The following is a 13,188-nucleotide window of genomic DNA, read 5'->3' as shown; positions in this document are numbered from 1 at the left end:
CGTACTCATCAGCTAGGGTTCCTTCAATAATATATATCAAAATTCTTTTGTGCTTTATTTCAATGTAACCACAAACGATTATTTAATGGAAGTTTTAACGAAAATGGCCTGGCATTATTTATTATTAATCAAAAGGACATTTTATGTATGAAAAGTCCATAATGGATCAGGCTCTTTTCCTTATTTACTCTTATGCCATTACAGCATGGTCCACAATGATGTTGACATTTCTGTCTAGGAAAAGATTATTTTACATTAATATTAAACTTATGCTAATTTACAGCTAGATCTTCATGCTTACATCATGTTGTTGATGTTATGCAGCTCTTCTTCTGTCAAATTATTCCAATACCGTTCATCGTCTTCTACTAGCTATGCATCTCTTTCTCTATCTTCTTTCACCTTGTAGTACATTTCTATTCTTTCTTCTTTGAAATTTTGAGGCTTTCAATACGGCTGATGACTGATCATTGTCTTGCTGTAAATATACATCTCTTATTCCTCTGCTACTAATATCATATCATACCTAAAATCTTCAAACTCATCTAAGGCATATATTTGGATCCCCCTAAATTTTAAAATACCTTTGTATGAAGGAGTCCACCTATATGAGGAGATAGTAGATAGTCTAAAGGACTATTCATTAATCATGACTATATGGATATGTATATACCAATCCGGATAACTACTAATAAAACTTATGCAAATTTCTTTCTACCTTTCCAGATAATCTTCTGGTACTTTTATAAGTTTTTCAGGAAATGATTCTAGTTGGGAAATACGGTTAATGAATATTTTATCGAGATAACCAAACTCTAATAGTAAGGCAGGTGTAACTTCTACCACATTATGCTTTTTCTGATGCTCATAACTAAAATGCCATGGTCTAAGGTATCTCATGTTAATCCTGGTCATAACTATGCTAACCTCTGGTTTACAAATACAATTTTATGTATTATCACAAAGACATAGTGGATACATATTTGTAATAATATACATCCCTAGTTTTGGATCAAAGATGGACTGATACAAGGCGCATTGTAATTGTAATTGTAACTCTTTCGTGGACCGTGATGCTCCGCTCAGGATCTCATTTTGCATATCTGTTGGCATTATTCTTAGTTTTGCTTTTGAAATTTCTTCTAATAAAATATCATCTAATATTAAGTCTAAAGATATATTCCTAAGAAAACTTTCATATTTTTCTTTTTTGACTTTGTCACTCAGATGTTGATACTACTCATTATTTTGACGCTGCTCCATTTCAATGTCTTCTTCTAAGAACTTAATCTTAATCTCTTCTATGGGCTCATTAGCCTCTTGTTCTATGGGTTCAATAACCTCTTTTCATTTATTATTATGCTGATCAATTTCTAAACCTATTTTCAATTCTCTTTTCAAGGTGTCACTTGCCTTTTGCTGCATTCTAAGAGCTTGGAGTTCTTGGTTCATTTTGGTAAACTTACTGAGTAAAGACTCGTGTGTCTCTAAAGATGACTTGAAGGTTGTACTCAAGAGAATGAATATGATACTAGCTTTGATGGAAATTAAAATTAAAACTATCAAACTCTTGTTCGAAGACTCTAATTAATTTTTTATGACCTAACCTCATGCATGATTGCTTGATTTGGATATTCCAAAAATTATCTAAGAGAACATGTTGCCTATCAGAAATCCATGGTGCTCTTGACCTATATCTCAAGGTAGGATTTCTGATTCCTTCAACAATATTGTCATTAAAGTTGAAAGTAGGTACTGGTGGTGATGCTGGTCTGCTTATGCTATTTTGAAATCCACTGAATGGTGGAGGTTGATGGTGCATCATTATGCTATTGAAAGAAGCTCTTCTGCCTTGCGGCCTTGTGCTATTTGCTAATGATGGTCCACGATATTCCATACATGTTCAACAAATTAATCTTGATAAGATATCGGCTAATGTATTTTCATTACCTTTTATATATTCAAAAATTGGTTTAAAACCATTTCCTGTAATTGAATCAACAAAATTAACTCATCTTCAGGCTGCCTGTTTATTAGCATGTATCTTATTATAATGAGAAACTATGTTTTGACAATTTGTTCTAATCGTAAATACTTCATTATGTAAAAATAAAGAAAATGCTTCAAGTGAATTAATTTTCCCTAAAATTTCTAAATCTGTTGATGTAATCTTGACTATACATCACTAAATTTTCCTGATGAATATCTACTGTTAATGCACAAAATCTGGCAGATCTTGGACCAACGTAAATCCGGCCGTAAATCACACAAACGCATAAGAACACAAAGATGTATCGTGGTTCACCCCAATGTTTGGGCTACGTCCACACTAATGTTGATTCCATTTACTATATGGATTGCAATAGATCAGCAAGGGAGCTCTCTGTTGATGCAGCCCCTGCCATTTTGCTCTTTGTTTGGTTGAGAGGGTATTGCCCTCTATTGTTGTGAGAGTTGAGTGTGAGACCTTTTGTTTCTCTCTAGATCTGAGGCCCCCTTCATGAGGGTGAGGGAGAGTTCCTTTTATAGAATAAGGGCTTTTTCCCTTTTTACATTTGTCATGGGCTTAGGGATGAGGCCCAAAGACGAGGCCCAATATATGGTACCAACAGGAGTCACCAAAGTCTTCAGTCAAGAGAGTCTTTTGGCTGAAGACTTCAAATCCAATCCATGTTCGGGTCGAAGTGGCTAGATGTCTTAAACCAATACTCAACACAAAGTAATACTCAACATAAAGCAATACTCGGCTAGAGGTATCACACATTACGAAACTGCTCGGCTGGAGGCGATGCTCGTTGCGAGGCTGCTCGGCTAGAGGTTATGTTCGCGGCGAGACGGTTGCTCGGCTGGAGGCGATGCTCGTTGCAAGGCTGCTCGGCTAGAGGCTATGCTCTTTGCAAGGCGGCTCGGCTCGTGGTATTCCTCATTGCAAGTATCTACTTTATGTCGACATGCACTCAGTATGAGTTGATTCTTGACATGATTTGGGTCTGCTTGTCATGTTCACATATTGGGTTCTTTTAATCAGCAACAATGTTGATCAGTGGATCTAGTTGCTCAATAATTCCTGACAATAAATGACAGTATAAGTATGACCGTATAATGAATAAATCAAAATTGACAAAGTTTGTCAAGGCAAAATATTGTACTATTTGCCTTCTATAAATAAATAATTTATTCAGTCGTGTGGTAAATCATATGTTGTATAAGTGACATAGTTTAATAGCAGTCACAATATCACTAGGCAATGAATAAATATTGCACAGGTACTTGGGTTAAATGTGTGTCACTAGGTGATGATTAATATATATATATATATATATATATATTATATTTTTCTTCGTAAGGCTGTTCTGGGATAGTGGGTTGTATTTGTCCCTTTATGATGAAGGTTTCATCATAACATTTAAATAATAAATGTTACTTTCATCATAACATATATCAATAACATATTAAATAAATGATGAAAACATAATGATGTCTGCTGAAAAGGAAAAGTAAAGCTCTTTTTATTTTTTTTTCTTTTGGCAGATGGCCAACTAGTCTCGGGGACAACCACAGAGATCCTAAAAAAATTGAAATCCTCTATAGAATAATAGGTGGTGTCCACCATAGCATCAAACATGCGCATGTGACCACTGGTGTAACCATAATAAGGATAGGCATTTAGCATGTAATAGGAAATATTGTTTTTAATAATACTGAAGGATTCAATAAATGGTAGGCAATATGAACAAGAATAATAGAATTAATAATAGAAAACTTATCTTCTTCCTGGTTTTCCTGTGGCCTTTTCAGAAAGTGGGCAAGGAACATGCACTCCTTTTCATGATGAAAGTTTCATTGTTGGTGGGATCTTTTCACGGCTTGGTGCTACATAGAGTACTGAGCTTTCTGGAGAGCAAGTTTCCAAGGAGTTTCATCATTCAATTTATTCGATTTCATGAGCCTATCTGCATTTGAAAGACCTATCACAGAAGAATGTGTTAGGAATCTGTAGGAAAACCCTCTGCATATCTCACCCAATTCACCTCCACATCGTTCACTGGCGCTGCGGCGCCTTTTTTTGGCTGATTTCAGTACCGTTGAGTACAAGCTCGTGACTTCATCAATAGCGATGTTTTCAGGCAACGATTTAGGATCGAGAGAGAAGTGTTTGCAAATAGCTGATAGAATCAATTGCTTTCTGCTTATGCTGGTACTTCCCTTGGCTGCCATATCTTTCCTTCAGAAACCAGAGCTCCACAGTTTCTCAGTTCAGAGTTGAGTGAGCAGTTCAATTGGGAGATGAAGGGACACTACTCGGACAACGGGGGTAGGTGGCTGAGACGAAGTAATTGTATTTAGGTGAGGCAAAGAGAATGCTATCAGCTTCTCGGATCTTCTGACGAATTGCTTCAACGACAGGTGGAAAAGTTCCCTTTCCTTCTAAATCTGTGTTCAACAACCAACATATTTCTCTTCGATTCCTCCAACTGTAGCAATTGGAGGCTCCGGGAGATGAACTGAATAATGCAGTTGGGTCGATGTTTTGAGTTCAAAACAACTAGCAGATCATCTATTTCAAGCAAATCTTCGAGGTCTCGTCCAATGTCTGAGCCATAAATGACATGACACTTCAGCGCAACAGGGAAGGCCATAATATACTGCAAAAGTGCCTTTTTGAGTTGTGCATTAGGGGTGGGTTCAGTTTAAATCGGTTGGTTTTTTGTCAAAACCAAAACCAAACCGAAATTTTGGTTTGGTTTGGTTCGGTTCATTTTTTTTTGGTTTTTTTCGGTTCGGTTTCGGTGTTTTGTTTTTTTTTTTCTTTCAAAAAATGAAAAACATTGAAATTTTAAATTTTAACGTATCCAACACAATCATAACATAAGCATTCTAACTAGAATCAAAGACAATGAAAATAAACATTTAAAGTTGAACTAAAATTATCAATCAAGTCTTCCAAAGTCCAAACTAACAACCTCACAACACAAATCGTACAAATGACTTAGAAAAGTTAAATTGTATGATGTTGTTCAAAGATCAGGGTTGTTTGCTTGTAGCTGCATGTTGACAACTTGATTAGTAAAAGTAATGCGTGGGTGGATTTATTTAGTGTGTGTTGGATTCTTTTCCATCACAAATTACCCAAGTAATCTACCCGAATAAAATGTTTATGGATTATATTACATGTTATATGAGAGTAGATTTGGAAAAGAAAGCTGGGGCAGAAATAGACAGTGATATGGAGATGGATGTAGTTACTTCAGGAGAAGGTTTAGTTCCGAAACTTTATATGGGGGAGAAATAATAGGTTAGAGTTTAGAGTTTTTATATGCCTTTTTTTAATATTTTGAGCTTAAAGTTTGGCAACACATTGGGTTTAGCCCATTTTAACTTACAAATTGGGTTTAGAAAACAATATCCAAAACAAATAATTAAATAAAAAAATTAATTTAATTAATTTGGTTCGGTTCGGTTTGATTCGGTTTCTAGATCACTAAAACCGAACCGAACAAAAAGAATTCGGTTCGATTTGGTTTTTTCAATTCGGTTCGATTTTTTTTGTTCAGTTCGATTTTTTCGAATTCGGTTCGGTTTGATTTTCGATTTTTTTCGATTTTCTGTTTTTTGAACCCACGCTTACTGTGCATCACCCGAATTCTCAACACTAGAAATGACCAGTCTCGTAAAATCATTAGCCCCTGCAATCACCTCAGCCCAAGCCTTCTTTCCTTCTTCAAATCTTGAATACGAAGCCTCTGTCCTGAACACTAGCAACAGCGCCAATGTCAACGCTGTGAGCTGGTACGGCAAAGATGAGGACCTCAACAAAGGGAAAAACCTCGGAAGCAAATCCAATCAACTGCTGTATTATAGCTAGCAATCACTACAGCCATGAAAGTAAAAACAATCACCGGGGGTATCAAAGACAGGATGACTATGGACGAAAGGCTGGAAAGTAAGTGGTGGAGGTGGTGGTATGAGCTTCTGTGCTGCATCCATTTCTCATGGTCATAAAGTGTTATGCGTTGTCTCATTCCACCCTTTTGCGTGCGGTTTGCCCAGTCGGGTATGATCCTAAATACATTGATAAAGGTTTCGACTGGAGAGGAAGACGGTGGTGCTGACGATGTTGGAGTTGAGGATTGGGAGCAGAAAAGCTTGAAGTTTAGGGTTTTTAGTTTGTGCAAATTCACGGTGGTGAGATGAAAAAAATGAAAGAGAACCGACATAGCTTTTCGTGTCGTTTTCCACAAATGGCGCCAAATGTTGATGCACAAAATCAGGTGGATCTTGGACCAACGTAAATCCGACCGTGAATCACAAAAATGTATCGTGGTTCACCCTAATGTTTGGGCTACGTCCACACTGATGTTGATTCCATTTACTGTATAAATGTATGGATTACAATAGATCGGCAATGGAGCTCTCTGTAGATGCAACCCTTGCCATTTTGCTCTCTATTTGGCTGAGAGGGTATTGCCCTCTATTGTTGTGAGGGTTGAGTGTGAGACCGTTTATTTCTCTCTGGATCTGAGGCCCCCTTCATGAGGGTGAAGAAGAGTCCCTTTTATAAAATAAGAGCTTCATCCCCTTTTACATTTGTCATGGGCTTAGGGATGAGGCCCAAAGACGAGGTCCAATATATGGTACCAACATCTACAAACTTGTTCGTCAGTCCTTGGTGACTCCTTATGCTTTTTCTGGTATAGTATACTTGCTCATCCTAATGAAGAAGCATCTGTTTCAACTATCTTGTAACTATCTTCTAATGGTAATGTTAATGGTTTAAGTTGAGTAATTTCTTCCTTTATATTTTGAACTAATTTTATATATTCACTATTAAATTTTTTTTTGTCCTGTTTTGCTAGTTTTACTATGTGATACTACTATTTTTCTTCCTAAATCAGGGATAAAATTTCTTGCATAATTTAGCAATCTTAAAAATGCTTGTAACTGTTTCTTATCTTCTAATTTGTCTGGAAATTCTAACACCTTTTTAGCTATATGATCTTGTAATTGTATTGTACCTGACTTGATATAAAAAAAAAAAAAAAGGTCGTACCCAGTGCACAAGGCTCCCGCTTTACGCAGGGTCTGGGAGAGGTGAATGTCGGCTAGCCTTACCCCCATTTATGGAGAGGCTGCTCCCAAAAATTCTATATCTTGTTTTTCTAATGCTATTTTATTTTTGCTAATCACAGTTCCATTATTGATAAATTCTTGTAATACTATCTCTAAATGCTTCTTATGTTCTTTTTTAGTTTTACTATGTACTAAAATATCATCTACATAAACACTACAAAAATTATCATAATTCTTGAAAATTTGATCCATCTTTCTTTGAAGGATTGAAGGAGCATTTTTAAGTCCAAATGACATAACAAGCCACTCAAAATGTCCTTCTAGACAAATAAAAGTTGTCTACTCAATTAATTATTCTGCTAATCTTATTTGCCAAAAACCTGATTTACAATCAAATTTACTAAAATATTTACTCTCTTGAATTTTATTTATAAGCTCATCCTTATTTGATAACTTATAACTATCTTCATATGTATTATCATTTAATCTCTTATAATTATAAACTATTCTAGCCTTACTTTTCTTTAGTTCTGAATGTTTTCTTACAATAAATGCTGCTGATCTATATCTAGACTTAGAGGGTCTAATTACTTTTAAATTTAACAACTCTTTTATTTGCTGCTCAAACTCTTACTTATCTATTAAACTACAAGGCATATCAGTCGTCTTAATGGTTAAATATGGGTTTATTATATATAATTTTGCTAGTATTTTATTTTTACTCCAATGTAATTGTGGGTCTTCTCCTATAATCCTAGTTTGTTCTGCTAATTGTAACAATTCTTCTAAACTCTTTGGTCTATCTAACTGTAATATTTCTATATAGGCTTCTTCTTCTAAAATTGGGTATTCATGTTCAAATACGTCTTCATCAAACTCTTATACGTTATTATGATCATCATTTTCTTTTGAGTTTTCTAAATGATAACTATCTTGGCCACTAGACTCTTCTATACTTATGCTTCTGTATGCTTCTACAGTATTACTTTGGTCAGTTATTGTAATGCCTCTTTTGAAAAATGTTATGTTAGGGTTCATAAATAAAAAAACCTTGTAAACTTTTCAAAAAGTTTAAACCTAAAATGAATGGATATGATCCTACTGGTGAAACAAATGTTAATTGTAAATTACATTGTTGTTTTTCTACTTTAATAAACTCATTATTTATACAATGTGTTAAGTAAACTGGTCTTTCATCAAATTGTGTTATTCTCACTGGTTTTGCTAATTTTTGTCTATATTTTTCTGGTACTAACTATTCTCTTATGACACTCTTTGTACTCCCTGTATCTATTATAGCTGTTGTTTGTATCTTATGTTCTTTTACTAATTCTATTTCATAATTTATAGTAATTAAAGAACTATTTTTTTTTTCTATACTATGAACAATATTTCCAAAATGTTTCAATATTTTCTTGTGATTCTGCTGAATTAACTTCTAATAATCTATTACTCTAACACTTTTCACATAATATTGAATGTGTATTATAGTATTTATTTGCAACTAATTTACTACACTTATGACATTTTTCTGGCCAACCTAAATTAATGTATTTATATTCTTCTTCATGCTGTTCTTCTATGAATGCACACATATACTCTTCTAGATCATTATTTGTGCTACTTGAATCTTCTGAGTCTGAATCTATCATGTTAATACTCTCTATACTATAAATATTCTCATTATCACTTAAATCATCTAAACTGTATATTGACTGAATATCCTCATCTTCTTCTAATTTAAACAACTCCATCAAATGTACTTTTTCCTTTGACTGTTTACCTAATTTTGGACATTTAGGTCTAATATGTCCAGCTTATCCACATGAATAACATTTACAACTACTCTTATCTTTTGGTGCTTTATATTTTCTAATCCAATGTCTGCCACTTCTTTTTCTAAATTGTTTTGGAATATATTTTCTTTTCATATATGTTCTTGAAGGTCTTATACTGAAATTCTTATGTTTGTAGGGTTTATATGACTTATATTTCTTTTTGTATATTTTCTTATACTTATTTTTCTTATGGCAACCATACTGTTGTGGTAAATCTATATTTTTACAACTCATATAAAATTGTTTCCTAATTTGTCTCTTAACTTTTATTTGCCTACACTCTTGTCTAAGTATATCATATACATATTGAATTCTAGGTCCTATAGCAATATCATTCTTCTTTGGATGCTTTTGCCATTCATTCCAAATCTTTTCAACTATTGGTCCTTTTATTTTTGTCATATAAGTATCTAATAAATTAATATCACTAATTCTACATGTTCTTCCTAAATATTTAAAGAAATTTGTGGTATATTCAGCTATATACTGTAAATCTAAAATTTGTAATTGTTCTAAATTTCTAATTGCTCTTATTTGTTCTTATTCACTTCTGCCATCTAACCTATTATGATCTAAAAACTCTTGTTTAATCAAAGTAACAAAACCATCAATATTGAAATGTGTTTTAGCTGCATGATGCTGTTATGGATTTTGGACTTTCCATGACTGGAAATAATAAAAAACTAAATCATCCAAAGTATGCTCAAAGTAATCTAACATATTTTGTGAATTACTAAAATCTAACATTAATGCTGCATGTACGCAGCCTTTTTCCCATCTTTCAATCGTTCTTTCCTAATCTTGTGGATCTACATTATCTAAATTTAATATATTACCAGCTATATTAATTTGTTCTAACCCTCTCAAATATGAAATCCTATTATTTCTAGGTTTTATCATACTTTCTTCTATATAATCTACTTTTTCTTTTTCATTATATTGTTTATTTGTTGGTCTCAAAAATTATTGATTAGTTCTACTTGCGTGTCCTGGATTTTCTACTCTTGATGTACTACTTTCTTCTTTTGGATTACATTATGCTTTCAATTCTAATAAATTATTATATTCTTTTGATCCTAAAATATGTTCTACTCCTATTTCTAAGATTAATTTTTTCATCTCTTCGTCTGAAATTCTATGTATTCCTAAATCATAAGTCTTATATTTTTCCAAATATTGTTCTTCATCTAAATGATCAATATCTTCTATAAGTTTATCTACAATATGATCAAAATTTTGCTCAACTAAATTAATATCTAAATTATCAAAAGCCATATGTATACTCTCATTTTCGATCTCATTCTCATCCTCTTCTATTTTTCCTAGTTGCTTATAATTACTAAACCTAATTGTTGTTTGACCTGTACTGGTTTCATATATTTGTACTTTATCTAGTTGTCTATTTGTTGCTACTTGTAAATTAAGCAATGTCCACTAAGTTCCTTCTAAAAAGCTATTATCTACGGGTTTTGCTTCTATCATATTTACATGTTTACTACCAAATGTTTGAACTAAATTTTGAAACTCTAAATTAAACTTATGATTATATATATCAGACACTTTACCTATATACATTAAGTTAATACACAAATTTTTATACTCTCCTTTCATATTATAATTTTTTGTTCTTATGCTCACTTTAATATATTTACTAAATTCATTAATCATCATAACATAATTTGAAATACAACATATGACTGCTAAGTTTGAATTTAAGTCTACTTCAGCTGTTGCTATTACTGCTTGTTGGTGATTATCTCATCTATTATCATATATGTATACTAATGCTTTTGTGTCTACTTGTGCTTTGGTTAGTCTTGCTATTCCAAATAATATTGTTCATATATGAATCTGACTAAAATGTGATTTTCTCAAATGAGTAACTAATTCTTTACTAATTAGATTAAGTGTGACTTCTTTATCAATACAGCTAACTTCATGTTGACTGATGCTACTTACAATTCTACTTCTGTTTTCAAATAAACCTAATTGATACAAGTTATATTTATTTTTCTGTGTTCTCTCAAAACCTCTTCGAATAAATTCTTGTGTTTCTTCTTCATTTGGATAAATATCTTCTGCTTTAACTACTTCTTTTCCTCTCTTTTTTTTCCTAAAGAGTTCCATTTTCTATTATCAAAATGGTTTAGTTTATGTCTTCTAATATTATTATTTGCACTTAAAGTTAAATTTTCTAATTTATCTAGCAAAGATGATGGAAGTGATAAAGATGCGTTATGTAAAACTTGGTTTATTTCTGTTATTTGTTCTTCAACTTGATCTAATTTTTCAACCAAACTTAAAACTAATTGGATAATCAAATTATTTTGCCTAATGGGAATATTACTACAGGATACTTGTGTTGAAAAATCTGTTAATCCTAATGGTTCTTTATCTAACTTACTAATTTCTTTCAAAGCTTGAATATATTTTCTGCTAGTTCTAGAGTCAGTCATTAAACTAATAATTTATCTATTTTGTTATATAACTTATCTACTTGTTCACTTAACTCTTTTTGTACTAATTGAATTTTTTGAACTTCTAATTTTAGATGCTCAACTATTTCTAATGATCTAAGTTTTATTTGCTTCGGCTTACTATCTATGAGATCAACAAGCTCTTTTATCTCTCTTTTGCTAGGAAACCTTTGAATATTTTTATTATTATCTTCCAACTGAGATGTAATATAATCTAAATTTTGTATAATTATTTTTATGGAATTTTTCTGAAAATGCTCTAACAACTGGTTTAACAAATGATTATACTTATTATTTTCTGATTTTATATTTTCTGCTTGACTAATAATAAAATCTATAATACTATTGGCTTATGGATTTTCTTCACTATGCAAAATATGATTATGCTTTGTCAATGGAAAATAACAAACTAAACTATTTTGGTCTAAGGTTATTTTTCGTTTTTGAGGTTCACTAATTTCTAAATTAAGATAATCTATCATAAACTATAATCTACCTTTCTCTAAAGTTACAGCTAATTGATTTCTTAGAAACTCTCTTTCTTCTCTCAGGGTCTCTAAAACTTGATATGTTGCTCTTTTTGCTTCTAAAACTTTATGCTGAACTTCTGTATTTTTATATTTACGAATAAATGAAGGATGTTCAAGATAACCAAGATAAAACTTCTGCTTCTTTAAAGTACTGGTAATTCTTTTGGATATATATAGGGGTGGATTTTTTTGCCAAATTGCCATACCAACCGAATTGCCAACCGTGCCATACCGATTTTGTGCCAAATTTTTTGTGCCAACGGTAATGGTACGGTATTGTACCGTACCAAAAGTTCGTGGTACGGTATTGGTAATGGATACCATTACCACGGTATTACCATACCGTACCGAAAATATAATATAATATATAATTTATATAAATTATATAATATATAATTATAATATAACACATATTTATAAATTATAATATATTTTCTTTGTTTGTTAAATGGTTTTCAACTTTAATTCTTCTTGCTACTAATATGTTTTCTTCGTTTGTAATATAGGCTTGACACAAACTCAATCTTCTACAAGTTCAATGCCTCCTTCAAAAGCTTCGACATCTTAAACTTGAAGAATTGATCAATGAATTTTACCTTTTGAAGTTTAGTTTCAATTTTCCTTTGGTTTGAAACTTTAACTTCTATTTGGATTGTTAACTTCTATTTGTTTTGGTTTGTAACTTCTATTTGGATTGTAAGCTTAATTTTCATTTTGATGCATAATTTGAATTATTGTGTGTGTGAATTATGAATGATGAATAATAGATGAATTTAGGCTACAATTTAAATTACTGCTTTATGTTTCCATTCTTTGTTTTAGGCTTATAATTTTCAAGTAATTCATCAACATTTCATGCGGCTGTAAATCCATTTGAAGGTGGAAATCCAAAATCCATTTGGGCACTTGTTATGAGAATTTTCTTCCATCTATGCATTTGGTTTATATATCTTTGTCTTATTATAGAGGCACAAAATATAAAATGTTGAACAAAGCAAAAACAGATTTTGTCTCAAAATAAAGTGGCAATTACCATTGCCATACCATGCCAACCAAACATTTGGCAATACCGAACTTCGGTATACCGAAAGTTTGGTATGGTAATGGTAATAGATTTTACCAAACCAAAAATTTGGTACGGTAATTGGTACGAGGGTTTTGGTACGGTAACCGTACCGAACCCACCCCTAGATATATATGCTAATCTTCTATTTATGCTATTTATAGTTAGATGTCTGAGACAATAAATACCTGGTGGATGTGGCTGACAAT

At 32.3% G+C, this 13,188-nt stretch overlaps 1 pseudogene; it reads right to left on the bottom strand.

Moving 5' to 3' along the window:
* Window positions 1-4,397: 4,397 nt before the first annotated feature.
* On the bottom strand, window positions 4,398-6,218 carry LOC114826472 (voltage-dependent chloride channel 1, chloroplastic-like; annotated as a pseudogene).
* Window positions 6,219-13,188: the final 6,970 nt, after the last annotated feature.

This window comes from Malus domestica, chromosome 01 (genome assembly GCF_042453785.1).
Source record: "Malus domestica chromosome 01, GDT2T_hap1".
Taxonomy (NCBI): Eukaryota; Viridiplantae; Streptophyta; class Magnoliopsida; order Rosales; family Rosaceae; genus Malus; species Malus domestica.
Note: the sequence above shows the minus strand (reverse complement) of the source record. Positions and strands in the feature narration are given on the sequence as shown.